The sequence below is a fragment of the Tympanuchus pallidicinctus genome, unplaced genomic scaffold, assembly GCF_026119805.1.
Source record: "Tympanuchus pallidicinctus isolate F22 unplaced genomic scaffold, pur_lepc_1.0 scaffold17, whole genome shotgun sequence".
NCBI lineage: Eukaryota > Metazoa > Chordata > Aves > Galliformes > Phasianidae > Tympanuchus > Tympanuchus pallidicinctus.
In genome coordinates, this window is record NW_026294690.1 from 1,207,712 (window position 1) to 1,235,538 (window position 27,827).

Here is a 27,827-nt window from a genome sequence, read left to right on the forward strand (position 1 = left end):
TGGCACACAAGGTGACAAAATAAGCCTCCAAATAACTGTGCAGTGACACTATGAGACAAGAGCCCAATCGCTGACTCTGCAGCACCAGTAAGCACTGGCCTGCTTCTCACTGCCTTACACACATCACAGACACTACAAATATTAGTTGGCACATCTTAAGGAACCCAGATCTAAGACAGATGCCCGTGACCGTGCTGATCACTGCATCTACTGTGGGATGCTCCCTGCAGGTCTCAGGCTTTTCCCTTTGTCAGCGCAGTGATACTGGTTGTACAACCTTCTGCTAAACTGAGAGGAAATAAATAAACGTGTAAATCTGTTCAGTTGTTTAATGTGTTCGAACACCGAGGCTAAAACAGCAGCTAGTCAAAGAAGTTGTGGAATCCAGCCCACTGGGAAGCCAAGTTCTCTTTCTCCACAGTTCTTCCAGTGGGTTTCACTGCTCCATCCCTCCCATACAGGCTGAACCAGTGTCATGGGGTGCTCTCAAAAGTGAGTGTGAAGCTCTTGTGGTAACACAAGGTTCCTCAATTCAAATGGTTATTTTACACTCTTCTGAATCTTTTACTAATAAAAGCATCCAGAGTAACACACATCTGAAAATGTGTTGCTCTGTTTTCCCCTAAACAGGTACAGCAGAAGCTGCAACTGATGAAGCTGTTTTGCTGTTGTATCTCAGCCCTGATCTATTCTCAGAGATGCATCTGAAAAGGTTAGTTCCAGCTGTGTAGGAACTTCACCTCCCTCTCTCTGCATTTGGTTTCCATGCCTAAATTTTGACCCTGATCTCAGAAATCTAGATATTTTGTTTAACCTTCACCTTAGATTTATGCTAACGAGGCTGCAAGATTACATACATAAAAGCACTGCTACTTACGTACAGCAAGAATGCAGTTTTGCATGGTCTGGCAAATTATCTCTTACTCTTCTTGAGATTCTTTAAGGGAACATAAATAAAAGCTCAGAATATTTCATCTATGCCCCTGAAACACCAAATAATACTGGTACTGGTTGCCTGCAGAGGGTCAAGCCAGTAAATGCACACATACCTACTTTGGACCTGCACTGATTCAGGGAAAAAAAATCAAACTGAACTGTAGGCATTAAAAACTAATGGCATAAATTGGTTATTTAAAGCCAATATTGATTTGTTGCCAGACTCTGCATCTCAACAATTGCACTTGAGTGTCCATTTACTTTGCTCAGAAATAAATATTCCTCCCCAGCTGCGTGTGCTCTCTGTAAGGGAAGAATCAGTTTTCACCGCCGGCCAAGGGACGGGCTGTTATCTCAAGCCACGTGGTTCATTGATTTATCATGGTGGTGTAAGCACAGAAATGTAAAGGGATGCTGTCATGATCATTTATTTAAAAGGTTTTTTTGGAAGAAGAATGGTAGTGCTTTCCAGGTAAGAATGTGAGAAGTTCCCTGAGCATTTGAACGTATAGTTAGTTGAGGTGAATTATCTCCATTTGATTTTTCTGTCTGGCAGAGTTAATTTATTTGTACAAAAGTATTTAATGATGCAGAGAGATTGTTATTGGTGGTTTAATTATTGTTTTGATCAAAGCCTCTGTATGGCTGGTAGTACACTTAATAAGATAATCATACTTTTTCATCTGTTAATGAGTCTTTGGAGTATTCCCAGCGCAGATTTAAGTCTTCGTCTTTTTCCCGCTCTTGGTTTAATTTCTGTGGGTTTTTTGGCTTGCATGATGAAACGAGGTGTGCAGCTCCACTGCTGTTTATAATCTGTCTTCCTCATCTGAGCAGGGCTGATCAGAATTTTCTAAAACTGAGAAACATTTATAATTTGGAGAAAAAAAATGGCTTTGCCCATAAATTGAAACAAAGAAACAGGATATTTGCTCTTAGGTAAATGGCAATATTGCTTTTGCATAATCTTGTGGCAGTCTGAGCTTTGCCAAAAGAAAGCATATTGCCTACCTTTCTTTCTCACTCACATATTTCAAAGAAATACATTTCCTCTACCTCCTTCCAAAAGCTAATTAGTATTACAGTCCAATGAAGGAAAATACTGATAATAGTCAGTATCCTGGACTTAATCTTAGCAAGGGAACACACTGACTTGAGTAAAGGGTACTTGCATATTTGCCGTTGATCATAACTACCTTGTAGGTATGTTGAATTGTATTAGAAACTGGGAAGTGCTTAGAAATGCTAAGAGGAGAACCATAAAAGAGCAAAGTTGGCATCACATAAATAGAGGTGCTTTGCTTCTCTGTAGAGACGACTATTCCAGTTGTTCCAGTGATGTGTGTATCAAGTTGTCTCACACTCAGCTTTCCTCTACTTCATGACTACTTGTTTTCACTCCATTTCATTTTTTTCTGGGTTTAGAGGTTCGTATTGAAGCCAATATGTTTGTGCTCCAGTGGTGCAGATACCAAGGTGGCAACACTGCAGAAACCTATGGGCCATGAGGGATGCGGGGAGGCCACTGGCATCTGAATGCTGGTGCACACAGTCTGCCAGGTGAATTGGCCTGAGAGTTAGGAAATTCCTCCTCCCCCTCCTCTGGAATCTCTTGATGCCATGCAAGAACACCCTACGTTTACACCAACCCATCCTGGAGTACGACGCTTCCCTCTGTTTGCCTGTTGTGCTACTATCACTTGTTAGCTGGACATTTCATAGAAACTGGAGGAGTTATAAGCCTTGCAGAAGCCCAAAGTGAAAGCCATGCAGTGAAATCCCACCCAGTGTTTAAAGCCTGCAGTTAAAAATAAATCAAGAAAGCAAACTCAAGGAGTTAAAGAGAAATGCAATCCGACTGTAATATTAGATTCCAAAGCTATCCAAGAAGCCTGATCTGGTTATTTAAACCATTTTACCTTTTTGGAGATAAAACGAAGCAAATCTTTTCCACAACTTTATATTCTTCCAGCAAAAAGTCAGTGTTTTCTTAAGCATGCATGAGCTTTAGTTTCATGTGAAGAGGTTTCGTCTATCGTGAGAGCAGAACAGCCTTAACCATACCTTGTGATGCTGCTGGAGTGGTTCCACACAGCTGCCTGAGGCCAGAGGCTCTCCTTGGTCAGTTTTTAATGCTTCACATCAGCTTACTTTGCAGCGCACAGCTGTGCTGTGGTGTCTAAGAGCACCCATACACCTCTCACTGCAGTCCATAAGCATTTTGTAGGAGACCTCACCTCTCTTAGATAGTTGGCAGGGCTTTGTAGAGGTTAAGCATGCAACAGTCCCTGTGTAGTGCTTGGGAGATGCATCCATCTCCTTACTGGTACATCTTAGGGAGCATCATTGGGAACTGCAGGAAATGCAAAACAAATCCTACTGTTTGTCAGTATGCACTCCATGTATGAAGCAAACAGCTAGAAGAGATCCCTTCTGCACAGGAGCTGCACGGTACGTTCTGCACCAGTGACATGCAGTAAGCATCACGTGCTTTGGGGCTTAGAACAACCTGCATTACAGAGTATGTTAGTCCAGATTTGCTTGCAGAGCTGGGTGATGGTTCTTTGTTCATTCCTTGTGAGGGCTTCTTCAGGAGTGCCTCCCTGCCTTGTACCCAGTAAGTGCTTCACTTCACCTCAGAAAGCTGCCGGCTTCCAGAGGCCAAAGGAGATCTGCTAACATTCTGGAACTTAGAAAGAAAGGACTGGAAGGAACTAGAACGGAGGAACAGGGCTTTCTGTAGCTTCTTGTCTTTTATCTGGTATTGCAGGCCTGCTGAGTTAGAAACAATTTCCTATTCAGTATGCATGAGGAACTGGGGAAGGGGCATCAGCCATATCTGTCTGTATCTCGGGAGGACTGTGTGGTTCCTAAATCTTTCTTCCCCTAAAGCTCCCACTGTAGCTTAAGAGGTTCTCTCATTTCCACTGTGACATGTATAACGTATCCTACATCTGAAAAGTCTTCAACTATGCAAAAAAAGGGAAAAGGAGCAAGTATTCTAATGGCCAGCAAAGGAAATATAAGGACACCCTATCCCATGAGGAAGGTGTAGGGTGGTGTAAAGCTGCTCTATCTTATTAGGGGCAGCCTTAAACCATTATCAAAACTTCCAAAGATAGCTTCTGCTGGTAGGCTGGAGAGAGAAAGTATTTTTACATTCACCTTTGCAGAACAGCATTTAAGATATGTGCTCATGTGCTTTTATCTCCAGCTTTGTGCAGGGAGACTTAGAAAAGGAACAGGATTCCAGACCTGAAGTACTGGACTGTCTTCAGGCTCAGCTTGAGGATTATGTCACGACATCTGTGACTTGTTTCCTTTACAGAAAGGGTTCAGCCTTCTGTCATTATTCAAGTTAAGTCTAAATAACCTAAACGAAGCACAAGGAGAAAAAAAAATGTACATGAAAAGTGAACAGCATCATGGAAGATTTCTTTTATGTACTTGTTTTCCTTAAAGTACTGAGAATGGGTTTGTACTTTTAAAAAAAAACCAAAAAAACAAAACAAACAACCCAGGTGAGGTGGAATGATATTAATATTGAGTGATTAAAATTGAGATTGTAGAAGTCAGATGAAATGAGAAAGAAGCAGAAATGCAGATGAAAAAAGTGGCTACATGTAAAAGAGCATGCCTGGAAATGGAACTGGAAAGAAGGCAGACAGATATCTCGAGCTTCAGGGACGCATTCAGAGATGCATCCAGCTGCATGTGACCTGAAACCTGTTGTGCCAAGTCTGGACTTCAGCAGCAGGCAAGAGCAAACCCCTTGGACCTCAGCTGCTGCTTCCTTTCATCTTGCCCACGGCAGGGGGGTTGAAACTAGATATCTTTTCCACCCAGGCCATTCTATGATTCCATTCTATGATCTTATGGCTCAGCTTGATCAGTCACATCTGCATGCTGATGGAATGCCTTGGAAAGAAAGCTGACGTGCCAATGCCTGGCACCTGCTGCATGCTCTGGAGCACTTTTTGCAAGGCCATGGCTGGAAGTGGGTGCACTGAGTTGCACTCATGCTGTGTGCAGTCAGTGTGCTGCTGCAGCTGCAGAGGGGAGGTCTGAACAGCTCATCCTGTGCATCTGTGTTAAGGATGGGGATGGACAGAATGCCTGTCACAGGGCTGCCAGCTGAGCAACTCGCCAACCTTAAACCTGACATCATTTGCAGACTCTGTACAGCCTGAAATAGGGAGAGAGAAGCAGAAGTCCAGGGATGTCACTGGGGGTGCCAGTTTCTTCTGGGATAGAGAGTGTCTGATGCATTGACCTCAGAAACTCCGACGACAGCCACCTCATTTCAGCAAATGCATCTGGTTGCTGTCCCCAGAGCTGTGTGTGCTGCCCATGGGAACGTGGAGGGCACTGAGTATCAGCAAGTCTTCATTGGCTTTTGTTCTCTAGCACTGTAGAATTCTGTGTATTTTGGAATGAGACATGCAGTTCTAAGCCAGTAGCTGAAGAGATTCAGCAGCATTTGCAGAAGTCCTACAAAGTAAGTTGACAGCCCTGAGCTGAGCTCCTGGTGTGGCTGTGGCAGCCCAGCTCTGTCAGGTCCCTCTGGGCACCCTAAGCTCTCACTGTGCCCCTGTGCTTGGTTTCATAGAATCATAGAGTTGTTCGAGTTGGAAGGGACCTTTAAAGGCCATCTGACCCAACTCCCCTGCAATGAACAAGGACACCCACAGCTCCATCAGGTGATCAGAGCCACGTCCAGCCTGACTCTGAATGACTCCAAGAATGGGGCGTCCACCACCTCTCTGGGCAACCTGTGCCAGTGCCTCACCGCCCTTATGGTAAAAAAATTCCTAATATTCAGTCTAAATCTTCCCTTTTAGTTTGAAACCATTTCTCCTTGCTTTGTCACCACAGACCCTGCTGAAGAGTCTGTCCCCTTCTTTCTTACAACCCCTTTGGATACCTACAGGCCGCTCTCAGCTCTCCCCGCAGCCTTCTCTTCTCCATGCTGCACAGCCCCGGCTCTCAGCCTGTCCTCACAAGGAGGTGTTCCATTCCATCGGTCATTTTTGTGACCCTCCTCTGGATGCAATCCAACAGGTCCGTATCTCTCCTGTACTAAGGATGCAGTACTCCAGGCGAGGGCTCCCCAGCGGAGGAGCGGAGGGGCGGGACCCCTCTCTCGCCCTGCTGGCCGCGCCGTTTTTGCTGCAGCCCAGGATAGCGGTTTCCTTCACAAATACCCACTTCTGTCCCATTTCCTTAACATAAGGGAGCGACGGGGATCCCGGGACCCCCATCCCGCAAGGCGAGACCCCCCTCCAGCTGACGGCCCGTGCCCGGAGGCTTTGTGCGGAGCGCTGCGAGAGCCGCGGGATGCTGCGGGCATCGCTGCGCCCGCGGACCGCGTTCCTCCCGGGGGCGAGCGGAGCTTCGCTCGCCCCCGGGAAGGACGGGCTGAGATGTCGGTGCTCCCTGCTGCCGCGCGGCTTCCGTTAGCGGCTGGAGCAGGTGAACGGGTGGGCAGCCGGGCCGCCACGGGGGAAAGGCGGCGGGTTCGGGAGAGACCCGGAGCGCCCGAAAAGCCGCGAGGGGAGGGGAGAGGAGGGCGGAGGGGCGGGGGGGGGGGGAGAGGCAGCGGCGGGCGCATGCGCTCTGCCGGGCCGTGCCATATTGGAATGAGGCGGCGAGCGGAGCGCTGGGGAGCCGGAGCCCCGGGAACGGCGGAGGGCTGGAAAAACTCTCCGCAGGTGAGGCGAGGGGCGGCGGCGTCCGCCGGCGGGCAGAGCGGGTCGGCCCGCAGCTGGTGGGGACGTTTTGCCGGCGGAGCGCGGGGCCCGCAGGGTTTTTCCGGGCTCCCGAAGTTTGGATGCGGGGAAAAAAGGCGGCGAGGGAGGAGGAGGAGGAGGAGGAGGAGGAGGGAGGAGAAGGAGAAGGAAAAGGGAGGAGGAGGCGGCAGGAGGCAGGCGCGGCGGGGAGACGGCAGCGCGGGGGGAGCAGCGCCCCTCCGGTCGCGTCGCGGAGCGATGCGCGGGGCTGCCCGGCGCGCAACTCGGCGCGCTCCCGCTAGGAGCCCCGTCCCGCGGCACGCCCGGCCCCGACTTGCGCTCCCCGCGCCCGCCCCGCCCGAACGGCCTCGCGGGAACTTTGTGCGCCCCGCGCCTCTGCCGCTCCTCGCCCCGCGCCTGCGGGGGGCCCGAGCCCACCGAGCGCCTCGCGCTCGCCCCTCTCCCCTTCAAAATGGCGGTGGAGGGGGACCTTTAAACGCCGCTCCGCGCTTCTCCGCACCCCCGCCCGGCCCGGCCGTGCCCCGGCGCGCGTCCCGCCCGGCGGCCGTCGGCGGGCGGAGCGGCGCGGCCGTTCCCGAGGCCGCTTCCCGCAGCGCCGCCGCGGGGCCTGCGCGTCCGCGTCGTGTGCGCGCCCGGCGCTGCGCTCCGCTTCGTTCCGCTCCCCGCGGCTCCGGCCTTTGTCCTACGGAGCCGCTGCCGGGCCGGGCCGGGTCCCGGGGATGCGCGGCGGGGCGCGGGGCGGGGCGGGGGGCGCGGCCGGGCGGTGCCGCGCGAGTTCCCGAACTTGGGACCGCGGCTCCGCCGTGAGCGGTGGGAATAGCGAGAGCAGCGGGAGGCGGCGCGCGGCCGTGCGGCTGCGGTCCCGCGCGATCCCGCCCGGCCCCGTTCGTTCGGCTGAGGGCCGGCGGTGCCGCTTCGAGCGCGTTACGCCCGCGGAAACTTGTTGCCGCCGTAGCGGGGCCTCACGCGGCCTCTCTGTGCGGGACGCTCCGGCCGCCTGGCTTTCGGGCGGCGCGGGGCTGCGGCACCTGTCCCGGGACCCGCCGCGCCGCGAGGAGCGCTGTGCGGGACGGCGCTCGGACGGACCGTCGCGGCGGTATCGGGGCCGGGCGGGACGCGGTCCGTCCCCGCGCACCGGCTGGGGCCGGTGGTTTGGAGCAGCCCGTCCCGGGGCCGGGGAACCCGATGCGGAGATGAGAACGTACCAATTGTCGGCGAAGCGTGCTGTTCCTGCGTGGCCGTTGTTGCTGCCGTAGGGTTTGCAGATTAAAAACAAAAAGAACGAGCGAGCATCCATCCGTCTGAGAGATCGGCTGCAGGAGGAGAGCTCAGGGGCTTCCTGCCCTCGCTCAGCCATTTCCTCTTTTACTTTTGGTTTGCGAATCGGTGCTGTGATTGAAGGGTGACAAGATCTGGTTCTTCCCGGAGCTGCCGGCTCCCAGGCATGGCAAGATTCCCGCTGGCCTTCTGACCCGCTGGGGGCTGTGCTCTGCGATCCCCATCTCTGAGCTGTGTGCTGGCACTGTGTGTGCTGAGCCCTGGGTGCCGGGGCACTGTGTGTGCACATATAGCAGGCGGGCACTGCACTGATCCATGCCGTTCTTCTTCCGCGGCTTTTTCGCCCTCTGCTCTTAATTTACCACTGCTGAAGGAAGAGAGTACCGCAGAAGCACGTTTGGTAACACGTTGTATCGCCTGCCTGGTTATGTTGTCCTGAGGCAGCTTTGATCGCAGCGTTTGCCGTGTGTGCTGCTTGGTGCTGCCCGGCTGAAGGCACTGCCCTCAGGTGGTGCTGTGCAGGCACCGGGGCTCAATGACACCGTGCTGTGACAGCCTGCTGAGTGAGGAGAGCTGGGAGGTGTTTGGTGAGGGGTGTTCTGGTAGGCGATGATATTGCAGAAGAAAGTTGCATTCGTGTAACGGTGTTTTTCATTTAATTATGCGCTTTGTCTGACTTGAATCCCTCGTTTTTTTCCAGCGCTCAGTTTTCTCTATGTTGATAAACCCTATGAAGGAAGCAGGACTTTAGCTATTGTTTATTTGATTTTAAATTGTTTTTGGTTCCAAGAGTGTGTTTTATTTATATATGGTTCTCTTAGAGTTCTATTTATATTGGTACTCTTTGGTTCCAAGAGTATGTCTGCCTATATATATATATATAGGCAGACATACTCTCACGTGTTGGTTGTTTTTATTTTTTGTCCTAATATCTGGTTCCAGATGTGCCCCTATGAAGTAGTGAACTATGAAGTAGCGAGCTGTTCTGGTGGTGCATTACTGTGAGTGATGAGATGTGCCCAGCACAGTCCTTTGGGCTACCAGAGCCCTGCCACTGCCTGCAAGCCTGCAGCATCATAGGCCGTGCTGTTTTGTTCTGGGATCAGCTCTTCTCATTGCTCTGCAAAGCATTGCTGTGAGTGCAACTGATGCCCTCAGAAATAAGGGAAGCACAGGTTCATTGGAAGCGTTACATACCTAGTGCTGATTACCCAGGTGGACTCATTAACTCCTTTTAAACCAAGGCAGCAGTGAGTACAGACGTGAAAGCTCTCCCTGCTTCCAGGGCACTTTTCCTCCTGTACTTGCAGAACAGAACTGAGCCATGTGAGTGGCTGGGCTGTTTGGTCCAGCAGCTGATAACTGAAGTCTGTTTTCTAAGGTGGTTGTTACATCTTAAATTATGTATCTGTTAAACTTAAAAATATCTTATCTTAAAAATAGGTTTGAAGGATCAGAGGGAGAATTCTGAGTTCTCATTGCTCTTTTGGCCAAATGTTGCTCTTTGTTTGAATGTGCTCTCGTGCAAACTGGAGAGTGTATTTTGTCACTCCTCTTAATGAAAACCAGTGTTTCTGGGGAAGCAGCTTGGCTAAGTGCTTGAGTTCAGCATCACCATTGATAGCAAGCCAGTTCTAGATAATTCCAGCCTAAGCACCAGTGTGGAGGGATGATGTGCAACAGTTGGCTGGTTTGGTTTCATTTTCTCAACCAGCTCGGCTTCTTTCAAGGAGACAGTGGTGGAAACTGAAAAACCGGGGTAGATTGCCTTTTGTTCTTCCAGTCTGGGTACAAAACTGAGACAGGAATGTAATATCTGGGAGGACGAGGTGATGAGAACAACAATCAGCTCTCCTCACTGAAGTTAACGTTCCTTGGTTTAACTCTTTATGCATCTTAAATTGAAATGTTGTCTTTGCACCTGCTTTTCTGAGATACAAATGTTACTTAGCTAGATAAAATGAAAGTGCAGTTTTTATTACTAATTGGAGTCCAATTTCCACTTAAGTGCAGCTTGACGTAAATTATAACTCAGGATTACCCAGTGAGAAATACAGAATTACCTTTTTATAGGAAAGCTGAGATTTTTATTTAAGTGTTCAGACAATCTATTGCCTTTCTGCCTTATTTCCAAACAGTGGTTGAATCGTACTGGGAACTGTTTTTAGCCTATTGAGAACTGGCAGTATTTCACAGGCTAATAGGCTTTTGTTTAAAGTAATTAATATAAATGCCATTCCTTTGTGTTCTTACATAGATAGCAGCACCAAGATATGCTTTGTCAGTCTTGATCATGCTGATATGCAAACGTGAGTGATATGTAACGTAACAAAGCAGTGTAACAACTGCTTCTCAGCTGCTGTGGGCTCCTTCCTAGCAGAGCAGCAGTGCTGGTGCTTCTGGTCGGTGTCCTCGCAGTGTTGCAGAGCACGCAGCGGCCAGCCCAGCGCTGTGCCTTGGACTCTGGAGACCAATCCATGCTGTGTTTTCTGCTCTAAAGGGAGGAGTGTGTTTTATCACAACGCAAAAACTTCCAACAAACCACATGGCAGAATCCACTTTAATCTATTAAAATTAACCCTTTTCAGTTCCTACAAGAATAGAGGTACTTGAAAGAGAAACGCCAGCATGGCCACTGCTGGGGGTGGCTGAGAGCTCCCTGCTGCAGGAGGAAGTGGCTGCTCCTCAGGCTGAAGCTACAGCTAACCCTTCTGTATTCTTATTGTACCAGTTATGATTTTACATGTCTCCTACCCGTCCTCAGCTCCGCTGTCTGAGCCCATCACTGCCTTTGATTGCATCTCCTGCTCTTGTAGCCAGCACTGCCTGCTGTGTCAGGGTGCAGGTGTGCTTTGGGTTGATAGAATTGTAACACCTTTTCTGTTTTCTTCTCCGTTCTTTGGGGTGAGCACAGAGCTGATGCTCAGAGAGAATTAGTCATAACAATTTCAAAATCTTCAGTTGCAGCAGCTGATTTAGGTCTTATTGTAGGCAAGGTCATTTCTTTCTCCATGTCTTATTACTCTGCCTTTAATTTATCCTCTTATTATTCTTCCATGGTTCTTAACAACCAACATCAATTTTTCACCTCTTACACAGTTCTGTGTAGTGTTAAAACTTTGTGTTTCTTTCACATTTCTGCACTTGTCTGGATTACTGGAAAAGCAGGACTAGGTACAAGCTCGTTAGTCCTTGTATTAATATTGTGAAAAATGAGTTGTCTTCCTGACATCATCACCTATCTTTATAACTGGCCATCAGGATAGGAGATGACCTTCCAGAGAATGCTCCGAAATGCTTCAGGTCTGTGTAGATAATAACAGAAGGACAGTGGTGTGTCTTTGCACCCCAAGCATGGGCAGGTTTGCTTTCCTCAGCAGTTGTGCGTGCAGTGAGGGTGCCGCAGTCGTGCTGGGTTGTCTCCTTGCTGCTTGGAGCAGGCACTTCTGTCCTGTTCTGCCAGGGAGCACAAGGAGCAGGGGCTCCCCGGGTATATACCAGAAATGCTGCTACCATTTGCTATGTATAATAGCTATACTATTTGCTATTTCCATTCTGATTTTGAACACCTCTGCACCTGAGGTGCCTGTTAAAGTTGGTTTTGGCCTTACTGGGTTGTGTCATATCCTGATGAAAACTGTTACTGTTTTCTTCTGTTACATATCCTGAAAACTGTTACTTCTCCCATTCTCCCAGTCCTTGGGTGAAGTGTTTGTGCTTAGGTCTGCTCTGCTGATAGTGACATTGAGTTTAATACTGATACTGTCTCCATTAAGAAAACACCATGCAGAACTTCTCAGGTTGTAAGATTTTAAAAATGCTGTTATAGAGCTGTGTGTGCCAGGCTCCCAGCCATGCAGCAGTGCGGGTGCATCACCCATACAAATGCCCTGACCATTTTCCCAGGGCCCCTTTCACAAGCCCATTTCTTCCCTTGGCAGCTTTCTGTTCATCTTGTGCCTCTCTGCTGTGCTGCCTCCAACCCCTGTGCAGAGGAACACGCTTATGTCTCCAGTGTTATTTCCATCAGTGTGAGAGCTAACATGGTGCCCTGTAACAGTTTGGGTTTTGACACTGCAGAGGTGCAGAGCTCAGCTTGGGAATGCTGTGAGACAGTGTTTTTTCCTAGGCCAGGCTCAGCCCACAGGTGTGAGGTGCTGTAATTTCCACCCAGCATCACACTTTCCCCTGAATGTTTTGCTAGCAATTGAATATCCATACAGAGCAAATAGAGAGAGATCTGGGGTGTCACCAGAAGTGTCTGGTTTTCTGTCCATCACATAATGACAGTTTGGGCAAGGATGCTGAGGTCCTATGGCTTTGACGTAATTATGGAGCAGTGAATTACCCAGTGTTGTAGAATTACTCCATGTCCCAGTGTGGTGGGGCCCTTGGTGCATGGTGAGGTGAGTGCCCCCGCCTGTGGAGCCCGTCGAGGAGATGGACTGAATGAGGTTCAAGGCCAAGTGCGAGGTGCTGCACCTCGGTTGGAACAAGCCCAGATATGTGTACAGAATGGGAGCACAACTCTTCAACAGCAGCACTGTGAAGAAGGTCTTGTGGGTCCTGATGGGTGAAAAGCAGGGCGTGAGCCAACAGTGTGCTCTTGCAGCCCAGAAGACCAACTGCATCCTGAGCTGCATTAACAGGGAAGGGATTGTCCCCTCTGCTCTGCCCTTGTGAGGCATCACCTGCTGTGCTGCATCTGGGTCTGGGGGCCCCAGCACAAGAGAGACATGGAACTGATGGAGCTGGGCCAGAGGATGGCCACCAGGATGCTCAGAGGACTGGAGCACCTCTCCTATGTAGACAGGATTAGGAAAATTGGGGTGTTCAGCATGGAGAAGGCTCCGAGGAGGCCTTGCTGCAACCTTTCAGTACTTGAGGAGAGTTAATAAACAGGAGGGAGAATGACTTCCTACAACGATAGGAAAAGGGGGAATGTTTTTAAATTGAAAGAGGGAAGTCTCAGGTCAGATATTAGGAAGGAATTCTTTATTCAGAAGATGGTGATGCGCTGGCACAGCTGCCCAAAGCTGTGGGTGCCCATCCCTGGAGGGGCCCTGGGCAGCCTGAGCCGAGGGGGGAGCAGCCAGCAGGGTGGGGAGCTGTGAGGTCCCTTCCAGCTTAAGCCATTCTGTGATCCTACCATTTCTTTAAAACAAGCAAGGAAGTGATTTTTGTTTTTGTTTTCCCATATGATCAGGAGCACATTTAAAATTGACTCTTATGTGGAAGCGTGTGCTGACAGTAAATACTGGAACTTCTGGTGGCTTGTGCTCTGCAGCAGACTTCCACGGGCCTGTGGCTAACTGTGGAGATTGGAATGGGTGAAGGAAATCCTGGAGACCTCATGAGAGGAGTCCCTAAGGTGGCATTGTCAGGAAGAGGGTGTCATTTGATTTTCAGAGACATTTTGTATTGCATCCTGCTGCGCAATTAAAGATGTCTGTCTGATTTAATTACCGTGTCTAAGATTCCAAAGTTGGAACTGAGTGGAAGCCTCTTATATCTCTTTCATATTAACATTTTAATAACAGAAATAAAGTTGTATGTGCCAGCAGAGTGATGCCTGAAGAAAAATCCACTCAAGTTTGGGGGGAAGACACTGCACAAATAATAAAATGGAAAAAAAAAATTGTTTGGATTTCAGAAAAATTTTATGAGTGTAAATATTCCAGCAGGATCAAGCTTCGAAATTGTGCTCCTAAAAATAGAGGAATCTTTTGTAGCTGCTCTCTGTCTCTTAAGCCCTTGGGCTCCAGTCTTGTTTTTGACTCTGAACAAACAGAAGTGAAAAAGAAGTCTTAAAATGACAACTGATTTTCATGTAGTTGCATCACTGCTGATGCTGTGGTAGCAGGCACGCCTGTGCTCCCTACGAGATGCTCACTGAGACCTGTGCTGTTGCAGTCCCCAGGCCTTTATTTATGCCTCTTGGGATTTAAAAGTTGTATTGTTGAAAGCTGTTGTCTCTTTGTTTTTGTTTTTTTTTTCCCCCTAAGCTTTAGTTATTTGTTAGAGGAGGAACAGGAAGGAAGCATATTGTTTCATGCACGATAACAAAGGCAAGGCCATATTTTTCTGGCATTGCCTGGAGAGAGAGAATTTCATCACATAGCATGGCTCACAGAGCCGCAATTCTGTGCGTAAAAGCAGTGGAGGAAGCTGCTCTGCCATCCCAGTGTGTGGGTGCAGAGGGTGGGAGGTGTCAGGGGTCCATGGGGGCCTTCAGGAGCGCTGTGTTTTGACATCTGAAGTTTCTAGAAATTAATATACCCAGTAACACCTATTCTGGCTTCAGAGCCAACCCAGTGTGTGTGTTTTTCCCAGTTTTCTAGATTTAGCACGCCGCATTTAAAGCCTTCTTGCTCCAAAATGTTCTTAGCCACTTATGAACCTTAACGTACTGAACAGGAAGGGCTCGGCTGCTGCTTTACACCAGAAGTGTGTTCTGTGATCCAGTCTGTGAGCTGAGAAATAGCTGTGTGCCTGGGCTCCCAGCTCCTTGTTATTGCTGCTTGGACACGGAGTTGCAAGGTGTGCTAAGCCTTGTGATGGAGCTTGGTGATGATTTTGGCATCCATTCGGGCACAGAGAGGAATTCTTTGGATTACTGTTGTAACATTCCTCCTGTAGATATTTGTTTCTTTCCATTAAAAACATAATTGGCGATCTGAACTGAAACCCCTTGGAGACAAAAAAGTGAATTGGAAAGCAGTGGGAGAACTCAGGGCTGCAGCATGAGGGTGGATCTCAGCCGTACGCAGCCTCCCCTGCTGAAGTTAGTTAGCCCTGTGAGCACAGAGGAGGGCACGGGAGCACAGCAAGGAGAGTGCAGGGGTGTGATTAAAACACACAGCGATGTTTTCAGTGTGGTTTAAAGACAGAACAAACAGTGCTTTTTGAAGCAGTCTGCTTTCTATGTGAAGTTTCTACTGCTTAAGATTATTGATTTCTTTTCCCAGGGGAAACACTTTTTATGAAGATGCAAAGGGATTCTGGTGGTGTCACCGTCAGCGTATTGTGACACAGACATTGCTTGCATGGGCAGCTTGGTGGGCAGTTTTCCTTTTAAAAATGGAAGGCAGAATAAGAGGTGGGCTTGTGCACAGCAGAGATTGGTTCCAGCTCTGGCCCTGGGTGGTGATGCTTCCCCTGGCTCGAGCTACAGGTGCTGCTCTGGGTAGCACTCAGAAACCCAGCTTTTCCCCAGTACTTGGGAGCTCAGCGTTACAATTTGAAGTACTGTAAGAAACCGTGCCATGTTCTTGTTGTATTGGATGTATATATGCTCACTGCTTGCAAGTTCATAGACAAGCTTCTGCTACTAAGAAAATGCATTCTTCCCTCGTTTCGTCTTTTGCTCGGTATACCTGGTGCCTGCTTGCCTGTTTTTATAGAATAGCTTGTGCTGCCAGTTCAGTTGCTTTCATAAAGCTAATAATTAAACAAATGTGCAATTAGAAACTGAAAGCAGCTATGCTTTCAGCTAGAGAGAGCAAGTGTATAATCACACTGCTCAACCAAACGGCTTCCTGGGAGCATCAGTTGGTGGAAACCCATGCATTTGCATTTTGAATGCAAAAAAAAGTCACAATTCTTTCAGCAAAAATCACCTTTTTCTACCAAAGATGGGTGTGCTCGCTTCCACCCAGTCAGGTCTGAAATGGGAAGCACAGGTGGCCCATGGTTTGGAAAAGTTCATACGTGACAGAGGTTGGGAAGATCAGGGCCTTACTGTGCTGCAAACACACAGCAGCACATCCTCCTCTTTTTGTTTTCCTGCTGCTTGCTAGTCAACCACGAGCTGCTGACTCCTAGCAGGATGGTTTTCCCTACTTCTCTGAAACGTCCCTGTGCTGTGAGTTTCTTACCTTGGTCAGGAAGATTTGGTGTGACTGCTCCTGGACCTGATTTTATCAAAATATTGCTGCACCGTTGAAAGTGCAGTAGTAACTAAAATTTTCTGACAGTTTTTCCATGAATCTCTGTTAATTTTGATTTAAGAAACAACAGGAGCTTAGGCTGAGGCTGCTCCTGGGGATGTAGGCATTGCGCTGGATAAAATGTAGCACTGGGAAACCGAGCTTAGCTGGGTTAGCTCTCCCTCTGAGCCGCTGCCTCTCCTGGGGAAGAAAGGACGAGACCGATGCAGTTGGCTCACTGTTAAAGCAGCACAAATGCTCCAGCAAGGGCTGAGAATTGTAGCGGGCAGGAGGTGGGACGCATCTTCTGGGGCTCTGCAGGCTGCCTGTCTGGTTTTGAACACTGACATGGAATATTGTGTTAGAACAGGAATGAGATCACATCTGCCCAAATGCAGGAAGCCCTTAACAATTCTGTGGAGCGGCATGAGGAAGGTTAGATTTCCTCTCTGCAATTTTGATGGGTTTGATTTGCTTGCAGTGCACAAGATGTAATGATTTGCACTGCTTACCTGCAGCTCTTGCTTGGAGACCCTCCTCAGCAGCATTTTCCTTCTGAAGACAAAAGCAAGTAAAAGGATAAGAAGAACTGCAGCTTTGGACTGTTGAAGTTTTTCATTGTCATCTGGATGTAGTTGCAATGAATAGTTTCCTCTTTTAGTTAAACTGGTGGTGTGTTTAATTTTGTTCCTGATGGTTAAGTCGGGTTTCTGGCCAGTATGAAGTCTGCAAAGAGCACGTGAGAAAGGCTGTCATTGCTGCCTTCTGCACCTGGGCCTGCGTTAGGCCTTGTGGCAGGTTTTACAGCCTTGGCTTTGGAACTCCCAGCCCGAGCTGTCCTCACACAGGCAACTGCAGCTCTGTCACACACCTGTCTTGCTCTGTTAGCACTGATGCAGGGACAGGCATCCTCCTTGCATCTTGTCAGGGTACGCGAGGCACTCGCACTGCTCAAATGTGCAGTGGCTCCTGTAGGAGCTCTCATGTCACACATCCCTCCTTGGAGGTTTTCAAGAACCGTGGAGATGCAGCACCAAGGGAAGTGGTGGCATAGTGGCATGGTGAGAGTGGGTTGGTGGTTGGACTTTGGAAGTATCCATGATCCTTCCAGCCATCCTGCTTTCAACACGCACGACCCAGGTGGCTTCCAGCTACCTGCCATAACCAATGATTACTTCGGAGAAATTGATGTGCTGTACAAATTTCTATCTTCCCTTTGCTTGATGACAATTTCTCCTAACCATCAAGTCTTCTGTCTGTGGAATATTCTCCCCTTGAATTTTGTGTAATCCATTTATCCAAGATATACATGTTTTGTAAGATATATGCATGTGTGTGTGTGTGTAAAGCTGAAATATGCTTCACCAAGCAGGTGAGAAGTTGGGTGTTGAGTCTTGTTTGAACTGTAATCTAGGACAAAATGTTGATAAATATGTTTTAATAATGTAATAAGCACTTTAAGGCTCATCACTTAATGTATTTTAATAACAGTGGTGGCAGCCAGAACTTGCTGCTGGTGGAAGTGCTCTCCAGAGGTCACATAGAAAAGCTGGGCTGAGGTGCTGAGTCAGGAAGGTGTGGGTGAGTTCCTGTGCCGGGCTCTCAGGAAGCGCTGACATGTCCCACGTGCTCAGGGCACTGCTGGGCCACGAGTGCTGGGACCATGCTGAGCTCTTGATCCCTCCAAGCTCTGCTTCAGTCTCCGTGACGTGTCGCCATGTCTCAGCCTGTGTGACATCACGGCACAGCAGTGTCTCACTGAGGGGGTTCTCCTCTGGGTACCATTCTGCTGCACCAGGAGTACTGTGTCCAGGCGAGTCTGTGTCCCAGGGTCTGCACTGCAGGTGGAGATGCTTTTAGAAAGGACTTAATTCCCTTTAGCTTTTAAAAATGCACTCCTGCATTGTGTCCTCAGTGATGGGGAGAAGTATGTGCTGTTAGAGTTAGAGGTTCTTGGCAGCTTTCCTGTTCGTAAGATCTGCAGCAGGAGCTGGTAGCCCCATACTGCTGAAGCCTGAAGTGGCAGTGAGGAGTAAACTCAGTTCTCACTTCCTACCAACAACTTCCCAGCAGCATTGGATGTCAGCAGTTTTATTTAGATATTGGTATTGGTTTCATTTAGTTCTACTATAAATTAATAAGTCCTGATTGCATTCAATTTAACTCCCGCTTTACTTAGTCCTGTTGCATTTATTGTCTTAAATGTCAGTGCTGCTACAGATGATGGAAACAGATTTGTGCACCCTCTGCCTGGATTGCTATCTGTAATGATGACTAAAAGCTGCCCTCAGAGAATTGTGATTTTTCTTCTTTTTTTTTTCTGGACGAGGTTTCAGTTTAAGAACAGGAGGATGTTCCTAAAAGCTGCTGTCATTGAAGTGTTGGTGGGGTAGCTCTGAGTTCTCTACAGTAGGTGTCTGTGCTGTGATCTCTCTGTTGCAACTGCTGCAGATGGAGCAGCTCCAAACAAATTAGGCAGGGTGGTTTGCTCAAGCCGAGAATGTGTCCAGTGCTGCGTGGTATCTCTGAGCTGCACTCAGATGTCTGCATTCAGTGACAGCTAAATCAGAACTCACTGAGTTTTTGGTCATTTGGATGAACAAAGTATGTAGTTTTAGTTTCAGCAGTGCTGTGCATTACTGTCTGACTGCTCTTGGGTCTGTGGCTCTGTTAAATGAGAGCTGCTCAGGTGGCATTGCCACCTGAACCCAGGGCTGGCTGTGCTTGTGCCAACAGCAGTGGCTGTGGCTCTGAGGCAGGGAGGCCACACCAAAAAGACAAGCTGGGTGTATGGCAGCTCTTGTTCCCTTTCCTCTGGAGGAGATGTGGGAGGGGAGGTGGCTCCATGCCTCCATCTCAGGAGAGGCGCTGCAGCTCACAGCCGGTCCTGCTGCGCTCTGGAGTCAGTGGTCCTCTTGTTACACTGGCCAGTAGGAGACTGTTGCACTTAGGTGTTGCTGCTCTTTGTATGTGTTTGGCACAGGTCCCAGGAGAGATTGCCCACGCTCACCATTCCAAACCAGACCCAGCACGGTAAGCCAAAGGGAGAGGAGTTACCTTCAGTAAGATAAAGGAGAGGTGGCCCAAGGAGAAATGTTAATGTCACCAAACTGACTTTATCTTGTATCCTAGGCAACAAGTGGGATGGCCAGGCTGAAAAACCATTGCCTTCTCAAGTGGAAGAATCGGTGCTGTGTGCCAGGAGCCCTGGGGCCACCTGGCTGTGGTGTTGTGGGTGTTCCCAGCTCCTGGGCGAGGCGTCCTTGGTGGTGCTGTGGGTCAGCAGAGGGCAGTCCTGCTTGGCAAGAGCCGAGAGCCTGGAGGTGAACATGGCTGTGCATGCTAGTGCAAGGCCGATGGTGTCCTGCAGCTGGGGCTTGTTGCTGAGGCAGTCCTGTTGTGGTGGATTTGGCATCTTCAGTGTAACATATGGTGTATTTTCCAGGTAAAATCATGTTGATGTTTTTCCATTTATGAATAATGTTTAATGGATCTGACCAAGTTGACTGCATAGTGCAGGATAGTTGTCCAAAGCTGCTGATAGCTCTAGATAACTTATTTCCTACTCTGTTCAATGAATGTTAAGGGGAGAAAGTAAGATATCCCCTGAGCCTAAACTGATAAAACGTAAGGCTGAGTTATCTGATACTGGACTTTGTCCAGCTGAAGAATGCGTCACAGGACAGGCGCTCAGCTCCTGTGTCCTTACTGACAGTGACTGATGGATGTGACTCAGACTCTAAATGGCAAACTGGTTCTTGTATTGATTGAAATGCGTCTGTTCCTTGCTGAGGGAGAAAAGTTTGATTTGGTGAGTGCAGATGCATTTCCATATTATGCTATGTATGAATGGAACATCAGTTTTCAATCCATCTTGTTTTCCATGTTAAGAGTCCACGCTTAATGAAATTGTGGTACCTTTAAAAGCAGCTGATTTCATTTTCATATAACACAAGAAGCTACAGTACGTTTTTTCTCCTAACAGTTTTTCCCTTGGAACCAGCAGATGCTGTTGGGTTTAGGTCTTACGTGAGTTTCAGAGGTTCCAAACTCTGCTGCAGTGTAAACACAGCTGGTAGTGAGTGAAAAGTGTAGTAGGCTCCAGTCTTCTGTGAAATGTACAAGTTTAGTGTCAGTGCAATAATAGATACATATTTTATTAATTTCTAGTCTGCCTGTCAGCCCTGGCAGACTAAGTTGATGAAAAACACTACATGCCTGGCCTTCCCTTAGTCAGTAATGGATGGGAATGGGGAGCACTGTTGGAGCTTGGTGGAGAAAAAAAATGCATGTTCTGGTCATCCAGAGGAACAGATAAAGGGGCTCCTTCCTCAGTAGGAATGGAGGCCATGTTTGTAATGATGTGCAAGCCACATGACTAATGCTTGTTAAATTAGTAATAAATCCACACTGATCAGTTCAGTGGTAGTCCCACAAAGCCCAAGCTGTCTTCCCACATCTTCTCTTGCCATGGTGCAGGATGAGCTATACATCAGGTGCCAGCAGACCTACCAGCTCAGCTGGAGCTGGGCTCAGCCTCTGTGCCTGCACATGCCCTGCTCTGTGCAGCAGGCCCTAGGAGCTGTGTCACAGGTTGGTCCTGCCTGGGAAGGCTGGAGAATTTAGTGAACAGAGAAAGTGAACATTTTGTACTCCTTGCTCTGTATTTTATGGACCAAGCTTAAGTATTTCTTACTCCATGGTGCTGTACTCTGCAAAACAGGCATTACTGCCCTGGCAGAGATGGGAATTGGTGTTATATGATAGCTGGGATGCTGAGGCACTAATGGATCTAGAAATGGCTAGAGTTTGGAAAAGTCATTCATCTTGCTGCTGGGATAGAAGGCTGTAGCCAGTGGGGTGGATGTGCAGCAGTTTCCTGTTAGCAATGAAGAAATTAGCCGATCAGCCATCATTAGATCTCAATTGCTGACACATTTTTAGCACAGGTCTGGGGGTTTCAGAGGGTCAGTACTTGTGAGAGCATACCAAGGTGAAATGCAGAAACGAAAGCAATATTTGTATTTGTATGTGTATCTGTGCAAATCAGCACATCTTCACCGGTGCAACACTGCTGAGAAGCAGATGGAAGTCATGCTGGAATAAGGATGTGTTACGTGAGTTTCCGGATAATTATGTGGAAGAAACAGTCCTTGCTTGAAGCAAGGGGTTGTGTAATCAGGATGTGTGGCTCTGGGGATGTCAGCATGGGCAGAAGGACTTCAGCCCTTTGAAACAGCAGGGCTTCAGTGTGCGTGAAGTAATAAAAGTGGAGCTGAAGCTTTCCTGCTTTCAGTAGACCTACGTCTTTAGGAAAATGAAGTGGCTATTTTCCTTCCTTAAGACTGAAATAATCAGGTGTATTGCCTTTAGAAGAGGAGGTGAATTTCTTTCAGCAAGAAAATGGATTGTTTTCAGTAAATAAGCTATGGTGAGCACCATGTGGTAAATGCAGTGTTTTCTGCCTAAATCAATCATCTTTACAGGCCTTTTTCTGCACTAGCACGTTGTGATTTGACTTAGTGATGGTGCAGTCCTTGCCCAGCCTCCCTTGAGCCTGGTCCTTATGCCCAAGGCCTGGTGCACACAGAGAGGTGCGAAAGACCTTGTCCTGAGACTAACAGCAATCAGGGTTTCACTGAGACAGTTAACCACCACCATGCTGTCTCAATCCAGGCGTACAGACACCTGGTTCAGTAGACCCAAATCTTAGTTGTATGAGTCAATCATCTTACCCCATAAGTAGCAAGCAGCCCAAGAAGCCCTTGGAGAGTTCCTGCTGCAGCGGGCTGTGCACCAGCATCGCGCCTTGAGTAGGGATCCCCAGGGAGGTTACTGAACGTGTGCACAGAAATTCACCAGGATGTGGTGATCCCTACTGACAGGTCATTGGTAAGTGAGTTTCTGTTTTTGAGCTGTACTGGCTTTGCTAAGATTTGAGCTCAGATTCGCTGTGCACCCCCGCCCTGTGTGTAGCAAACAGTCAAGGATATTTAGCCGTTTCAGATCTTGTTAAGTTGCTGTTATCATTGTTCAAATTACCATCTTAGATCTATTTATATCAATAAATATATTTCTTCCTTCTTCTTACAAGTGAAGTGCACAGTGCTTTGGTCTCCTTCCATGACAGAAAAATAAAAATAAGAGCTTTGAATTTTACATTTTTCTGCTGTAGTTCCTTCCACAGAGTTTCATCTGGCTCTGCAGGCAGGTGATGTCCAACATGGTACAAATATTGGTGTTATTTCTATATGCTTCTTCCCGTTTTCTGTCCTGTGATGGTTCAGGCTGTTCTGTACAGTGAGTGGTTGATCTGTTTTGCCATTGCCACGTTCTGCATTTTCACTCCTTGAGCCTCTAGAGGACAAGGAGAAATGAAGGGACACACTACTGATTTAGGAAGGGCACTGTGTGTGAATTGCACAGAAGTGAGATGCGGTGTTTTCTCCTCCTACTGAGAGTTTTCAAATGTAGTTCTGTCAGGAGCTATGGAGCAATGTTCAGTTCCAGTTACCTGTTGGGTGGCAGGCTGGAAATAACAGAGTTACACAGATGGGGAACTTTAGGCAAAGCCTCTAGCATTGGACAGACATATGAAATTGTAGGGGAACTGGAGGTGCTTAGTGCTGAAACCTATGTGAGAATGCAGATTAAGGTGATAAAATATGTTCTTCCTCTGAGAAAGAGGGCTGTTGAGCTAGCGTTGTTACTGGTATACAGCTACAGGTTTTCTTTTTTCCATTTCTGCCCATCTGACTTCATCTTCTAGTTAATAGACATGTTTCTTGGTTGTGTTAAAAGTTTGTTTCTTGATTAACCTGCTTAGAAATCATGCCATTTGCCGTGGCATAATGCTCAGGTGTAAGATAATTAGGTTACCAAACGTTTGCACTACTGCCATGCAGATGAGTGTCCGTAAAGCTTTGCATCTGACGTGCACCCTTCCCATGCAGAGGGTCACTGAGGGAATACTGAAGCACACAAGTGCTTTGTGGGCACAAGAGAAAATGAGTACAACAGATTTTCTGCGATTTTTAAGCACAACTTTCAGCATTACCCAGAGGAAATCCTTTGGCTGTTGCCACCTGTGCTGGCAAAAGCATTTTTGAAACAGGGTTCAGATGAGAACGTGAGGAGGTGGATAGATTAAAAACTGTTGGGTCTGCTGGGCTCTGGGACCCTGTGGTGTCTCACTGGAGGTTTGCAATGGATCACAGATGGTCTGGTCACTACCTGGTAAGTAGGGACACGGCCTGGCCACAGCCTTCTGCTGGGCTTTGCTGCGGGAGTTTGCTCCAGGGAGATGTGTAGTGTGGGGTAGGAGTGAGCGAGTGGCTGTGGCAGTGGCTTCTTGGGATCGTGCAGGCTAATTGTGGTTTGATTATGTGTGGAAATCATAGCCAAGGTATCCAGAATGCTCACAAAGCTTTCAAAATTGGACAGTGGTACTGTCTGGAAGCAGCCAACCTCTTAAAGTAGTGTAGTCAGCAGGAGCAGGAGGTGATAGTCTAGCTGTGCTCAGCTCTGGAGAGGTCTTCAGTGTTGTGTTCTGTTTTGGGCCCCTCGCTATAAGAAAGACATGGAGGCCCTGGAGAGCATTCAGAGAAGGGCAGTGGACCTGTGGGGGGTTCTGGAGCACAAGTCTTATAAGAAGCAGCTGAGGGAACTGAGAGTTGGAAGCATCAGCTGCACCCCTGGGCCTTTTGGGCAGCCCTGAGCTTATCCCAGCTCTGTGTGCACGATATGGGCCACGTGCAGCCAGCAGGTCATTTTCCTTCTCAGAGGCTGGATTTTACTGCGGAAACTGACATGCTAATGAATGAACTCATAATTAATGTCAATGAGAGTGTAACTCACTTGTTATTAACTAACGTAGTGATCTTGATAGAGGTGTGTGGGGATTCGTGTCATCGTGTAATGAAGACTGAGTGAGGAAAGTTGAAGATAGAGAACAGGAAAAATCACAGAGAACTAACAACAGGGAAAGTGTGTATAGGAATTTACAGCATTAATTATAGAAATAAGAACTGCAGAGCTCATGGATGCAGAAGGTGAATAAGCTCTGTGTGACAGAGGTGCAGTGTGATGAGTTCATCTGAACTGAAGGAAAGCCTCGGATCCTGAAGGAAGCTGGGGACGTGGAGCTGGGATACCCGTGGTGTTGTCTTAGTTTCAGTTGGTAACAAACAAGAGGTTTTGTGTGCTGTTGCTTGTAAAAATGAGGCCTGCATAGGAAGCTTGGTCTGAATTCTTCCTCTATCTTCTTTACTTCCAGTTTGAGGTGCCAGAAAGCGTGCACTGTATTGCGCAGTAAAAAGCGTTTGCTACTGCAGCATGTTGTAGATCAATAAAATAAAGCCCCAAATGTTTTGCTAAAGCATTTCATTTGCTTGGGCATCAATCCTTTGGGGAAGTCTCTAGATCTACTAGTTAATGCCCATAAGGGAAAATGGTGTTTCAGAAGCAACTGCCTATGTTCTGGTGCTTGTTCTTTCTTTCATCTTTTCTCCTCAGATTTGGAGAACATTGCTATGGTTTCTATGATCCCACCCGTTTCCTCTTTTTTCTCCTGCTTCCCCGCACACCCAATTTTATGTGTGCCAATGGAAAGAGCTTAACGCGCTTTCCTTCTTGGAGCTTTTCTTATCAAATTTAAGCTTTCCAGGCATGATAAAATGCTTCTGCAGTTACGGAATCGAGTGGGGCTCAAAAATAATCTTTTTCTTGTTGTCCGAGGATTATTCTGGTGTTACTGCTCTTGAATGCAGACAACACTGAGGATGAAACAATGCTATTTGCAAAGCAGTGTGCAATCACTGCAACCAAAAATGTTGAGAAAGTGACTAGTAACACTGAATGAGCATGCACAGCAGATAATGTGCTCAGAATCCTGTGGTCTGGAGAGAAAGATTGCTCAGTCCACCTTCCTCAAGATTTCAGACCAAGGTTTTCAGAAGAAAAGCTCCTGCTCCCCCTGACCCATTGCATCCACAGCACTTGAAGGGCAAACTGTGTGATTGAGCCACCAGTGCTGCGTGGCCCTGCAAGGCTGTAGGGCTGTGGGCTTTTGCAACTGAAGTGCTTGCTTAGGAATACAGGATCCAAAGCTGCAGCTCCGGTGGGCTCAGAGGTGTCAGTGTGGTTTGTGGTGATCTGTCAGGCTGTTTGGTGCAAGCCTGTTCCTTGGGGAGACTTCACCAGGTTGGACTTCTGGCTGCTTGGCCAATATATGCTTGTCCTGATGGCTGGTTCATGGGTATGGTGCAGGCATGGCATGGCAGCAGGCATCTTCCTCTCCTTCTCACATGGACAACTTCTCATTTAGACAGCTACCAGTCACAGTGTTGTTTTGCTCAGCAGGTGACACAGCCCGCTGCTACCATAACCTTGCTGTGGTCCGTCACAGTCTTCAGCTTTGCTTTCTTCCCCTGAGAATCTGCAGAAGCGATCCAGCCCCCTGTGACAAAGTGCCTCCTGCACCTTAAGTCCAAGGATTAAAATTAACCCAGGTCTGGGAACTGCAGGACACATTCCTAATGCACGCTGCTTCTCTTCTGAGGGAGAGAAATAGCTGGCACGGATCATCTGCAGCACAAATCTCTGAAATAAGTTCTGCAGAATTAAAATTCAGGTGGGGGTTATGCAGATTGCCTTATTTGAATATTGAAATCTTCTTTAGCTTTTTGATGACTGCTTTATCATTGTTTTCCATATATATGCAATGATGCTCATTTACAGCCTTTCCCCAATCAGTTCTACAGCAAATACCACTGCTATAAATAAAATGTCATTTGCAGGAGACAGAGTTTTGTAAGTTAAATGAGGAAGAAATATTCCCTTTGAAGAAATGCTAGCCATGATCAGTTGGTTTCTGTGCTGGATTATTAAAAGGGGTGGTGAAGTGGCCATTCCCTGCTCTTCTTCCTTGACACTGGTCAGGGAATACTGGCTTTTTTTCTTTTTTTTTTTGGTAGTGTTTCAGGAAGATTGTCTAAAAGGAGTCTCTGACCGCTTCTTTGTGTGCAGCTCAGGCAGGGCAGTGATCTGCTCCCAGCAAAGTGCAGAGCTGTTTGTCACTGTCCCTGGCCGTGCCCTCACATCTCCCCTGACACGGCTGCCCTCCAAGTCCTGCCATCAGTCTGTTCTTCTGTGCAGCAGAGAAGCTAATAGTGCTCTTTTTTTCTTACTCTGTTTTCTCAGCCAGGTCATACTTAGGCTTTTTTTGGTTCTTTCTCCTTACTATACATGCTGTCCACTAAATAATTCAGAATTGTTGGCCAGGAGATATGTCTGCCTGGATATTCAGTGTCACCATCTCTGCTGGTAGTATTTGAGTAGTGTCAGTGAAGTTGTATTTGTCACTGTTGGGCAAAAGCAGAAGTGGTGCTTCAAGTCATAACAGCAAAAATAAGGACACGAGTCACGCAGCCACTCGTCAGCCCCTGAGCTGCTCCCGATCATCATTCTGCCATGGGCTTCCTTGCAACTTCCCTGCAGGGAAATCGCTTCACTTCCTCAGCAGCTTGCCCTCATTTATGTGGGAATGGTGAATGCGCTGCGCTGGTGAACCTTGTGGGGTCGTTTTTCAAGTTAGACTCAGGGCTTCTGGCTTCTTCAAGCACTGAGAAATTTCCTCAGCAGCGCTGGCTTTGGAAGATACAGAGCAGCCCAGGTCAGAATTCATGTCTTGGTAGCAAAACCGCAGCTGTTTGAGCGCAGGAAATTCAATGAAACAGAATAGGGGCTAGGTAAATACAAGAGCAGGAAACTCAAACCGCAGGGAAGCTGCTTCCAGCCCTCTTTTTGTTCAAGGATACTTAAATATGCATTGTAGGAAGTTGAGTTTTCACTCACCTAGGATTTCTGACTTGATTTAACAGTCTTTACTCAAATAGTCGGGATGGAAGGCTTACATATGTAATAAAGAAAGGAGTTAGTAGTTCCAGTGTTCACGTTTGCGATCTGAGTAAAGTTATCCAAAGCCTTCAGTTGCATTCCTCATGGAGATGTATTCCTATTGGCCATGGTGCATAATAGAATTGTGGTTTAGTTTTGGGCATCTCCTCCCATTTGAAGATGGCAGTTCGTGGTCATGTTTTTGCTTTTATATGAAGGAATGCCTCTGAGTAGGAAACTGTATGCATTTGTGTCAAGGCCTGGCGCTTGGGCGTACTGAGAGCTCTCCTTGCGGTGGCCACCATCTGGTCACCAGGGGACCATCTCCTCGCAGGAGAATGTAACACCTTAGCTTTCAGCTTCTGCAGACATCTGCTCTGTGCTGAGACATTGGTCCTCTTTCTCCTGTGCAGCACCATCTCACAGCCGTCTCGTGCAAGGCTGCCCTGCCCATTGCATTGCTATTTCGTCCCATTCCAGTACAGCTGTAGCCATAAGACACTGCCATGCACGGCGGTGAAACACAGTGAGATTAAGCTGTAAAAATAAAACCTGAGGCACAGAAGTTCTGAAGTGACATTGAGCCCTAAAGCCTGATTCTGTGAGGAATACGGCTCAGCAAGCCTGGCGTCCTGACCATGGGGAGTTTGTAGTCTCTTTTACTGCTGGGTCTCATCTGAACCAAGGAGCTGCTTGTTGGCATTTCTGGAAGCACGGCCTGATCTTCGCAGGTCTGGGTGGTGAGAGCTTCGTACAGCGTGTGCAGGGAGTGCTGGGTGTGACTGGCTCCTTGTGAAAGCCCCTTCTGCTTACCCTGCCCCAGACACATTGGCCATAGGCTTCAGCACGAGGCCAGTTGATAGTTGAGGGTTAGCTCTTGGTTGGAGGTGGTGCCCAATGCTTGTTAGGGAAATGGTGCTTAGTTTCACACCAGGTGTGTTTTGATTCCCTTTGTATTGTGAGCTGTGCTCACTGCCAGGTAACCTCAAAGGGAAAGCAGTGACTTAGGACTTTGTTTTGGTCCAGCTCTATGTCATGA

The 27,827-nt window shown here is 47.9% G+C and overlaps 1 protein-coding gene across 2 annotated transcripts in view; it reads left to right on the forward strand.

Moving 5' to 3' along the window:
- Nucleotides 1-6,541: 6,541 nt before the first annotated feature.
- SFMBT1 (Scm like with four mbt domains 1) overlaps nt 6,542-27,827 on the forward strand; it is a 62,178-nt gene continuing 40,892 nt past the window's right edge. For both annotated transcript variants that reach the window (XM_052678391.1, XM_052678392.1), the window contains exon 1: nt 6,542-6,647. The gene's annotated coding sequence lies outside the window, so the exon portion shown is untranslated. The remainder of the gene's footprint in view (nt 6,648-27,827) is intronic.